Below are 2,987 nucleotides of genomic sequence, written 5' to 3' on the forward strand. Positions count from 1 at the left end.
AGTTTCAAATTTATTAGACAATGATAAATAGTTTTCTAAAGTGCTTGCACAAATTTACAGTTCCATAATAAAATTATATTCACAATATAAAATGTTTCCACGACGAAAAAACATATAATCACCTGGAATTTCATTACTCAGTGGTAACCACGGATAACTGACATTTTTCTGTGTATACGTGTGTGTGCAAATGTGTGTAAATATCTATATAAAACATATATATAATTACATTTGTTTTATTAAAATGGAGTTATAAAATGAAAAAAAACTGCAACCTACTATTCAAAACAAACTAAATGATGTTAAGAGAATTGTATAAGATCTGAAATAATAGCCAATATCAAAATTAGAAAAAAAATCAGGAGTAAAATGATTAAGATCAAGAGGGAATTAGAAACACAAAAATAAATCATTCAGAATGAGCAAAAGAAACACAAGAGCAAATAAATACAAGTGATTTCTTAGGACAAATAATAAGAGGTTAAAAATAAGAAGAGAAAAATGTTTAAAAAAATTGAAGGGCAAGATTTAAAAAATTGAAAAAATATATCACATTTAAAAGATAGGCAAAGAAGATTCAATATACCTATAATAGGAGTCCCTAAAAGGGGAAACAAAACAAAATCAAGAAACAGAACAAATACTAAAGCCTATAATTCAATTAATCTTTCTTCAAGTAAAAAGAAATAAACTCTGTGTTGAAAGGGCACACTGAATACATGAGATGATTGACTCAGAATGCTCAACACCAAATATTCTAGTGAAATTGCTGAAACTTAAAGGAAAACAAATCCTTTTTGAGTTCCATACAAAAATGACCATCTTAAAAGGGAATACAAATCAGATATCAGAGTTCTGATAACAGTATTTTAAACCAGAGAAAAATTAGGTAACGTTAAGGTATTCAGAAAAGATAATGTAAGGCAAGGAGCTTAATATCCAGTTAAACTACTTTTTCAAAGATAAAGGTCATAGAAAATCTGTTAACAATGTGCAAGAGCTCAGAGAATACTGTTCCCTTGAATTAAAGTTACTTCTAAAGACTGTAACAGGATCAAGCTTCAAGATTAAAGTGATATTCGTAGAATACCAGTAATTTGCACAGTCTTCAAAACCTAAGAATACATGAAGGTTAAAAGGAAGAGCATATATTCTAACTGATATGATCTGGTAATGTAAAAATAAAAGAATTATGAAGTTGGGGTAAAAGATGGGAAGCATATGAAAAAAAATTAATTTTCAGCCATCATATTGGTGACAGTAAAATTGGGATTATCATGCTAAGATTGCTGCATATATAAGGAAAGATAAGTCAAATTAATTCTATGAGTTCTATGTCCTTGGGATTTTCCGTATGGAAGAAAGGGATGTGTAGGATGAATAAGTGACATAAACACTTTGTTACTCCGAATCTGAATTGAAACTATCTCACCTGTATTGAACAGGCAAGATATTTTATATGTATTTTCTAGCTCTGTCAACTGAAAAGCCCTGAAATCAATGAAAAAAATTGGCATCATTAGTACTCTATTTGTGCTCTTGAAGTTCAGTTTCTCACTAAAAGAAATCAGATTTTCTTAGAAAAAATGGTTAATTCCAGGTCTGTCAGGAATTGTACAAATGAGCTTGAAAATTTCATCCTGATAGACATCAAAGAAACTAGCAAAGGCCAATGAATTGGCCAAAGATGGACAGTTTGAGAATCAATGGGGGCATAATAATAGCAATGGAATGAAACACGTGAAATAAAATTAAATACTTGAAATCATAATGACACATAAAAATGAATTGTTCAGGTTTGGTGGATGATAGGGAGCCTCTGCATTATGAAAAACAATGAGGGGAAAGACTAAATCACGTATTCTTCCTATCCCAAATATACTTTATAATTAAATATCAGATGATCAAAGTAGAATATCACCATTGAGCTATCCCTAAGGAGCTAACAGACTTTGGTATTGAAACTCAGTAGCTTTTAACACACAAAAAGAGAGACATGAAGATGCTATGTGCCTCCTGAATGGAAGAATACAACTACCTAAGAAGTAGTCTTGTATTTTCTTCTTAAGGAGTCTTAAAAAATCAGACTTGAATCTGACAAAGCCTAGGTACAACTTTCTAGTTACAAGATATACAGAGGACAAAGGAATATGGCAAACTACAACATGGGACAGGATAATGGAAATATTGCATGTCAAATGACCTGGTTGATTGAATATATGAAATTAAAAGAAATAATTAGGAATTCAGAGGGAACCTGTAGAGTAAAAGATTTAAAATAGATATGTCTTAAAAAATAAAGGAGCCAAAATTAAACCATAGAGTTTGGAGTTACACACTAAAAGCAATACAGGTAAGTTATTGTCATAAAAGCCAGAGCAGTGATTATGTTTAAGTGGAAGAAAGGGTGATATGTTTGTGATGGGGAACACACATTTTTCACTGGCAAAGTTCTGCTTGACCTAAGCAGTTCTCAAAGGGGTGTGCACTTTATATGTATTCATTATGTCATTTATTTCTTTCATGTAATTCTCCATATCTGAATTGCATTTTAAAATGAAAAAAGTTTAAAAATACAAATAGTCCCTAGAAAAAGTTATCTTAACTTTTCATCAATCTGCAACTTACCTTCGGAATTTAAAAAACAGTGATCTATTATCAAGAGAGGCATCTTTCCTGGGATTAAAAAGGGAAATAAAGGAAGCATTGGAACTGAGATAGGGTAGTGGGTTGATCTGCATGTCCCAGTTTGGTTATGTTCTTGGCCTTGGTTTGCATTCTAGTAGATCTGAACCTATTATAAATAAGATCTCTTTAAGATGTTACTTCAGTTAAAGTGAGACCCAATGGTCTCAGTTTGGACTTTAACCAGGATTACTGGAATCCTTTATAAACTGAGTGAAATCAGATAGAGAGGGAAACCATAGGGAGAAGATAGAAGCCAGACGTCAATGAAACCCAAAGGAGAAAGGAGACGATAATACAAG

This window comes from Tamandua tetradactyla, chromosome 1, assembly GCF_023851605.1.
Source record: "Tamandua tetradactyla isolate mTamTet1 chromosome 1, mTamTet1.pri, whole genome shotgun sequence".
NCBI lineage: Eukaryota > Metazoa > Chordata > Mammalia > Pilosa > Myrmecophagidae > Tamandua > Tamandua tetradactyla.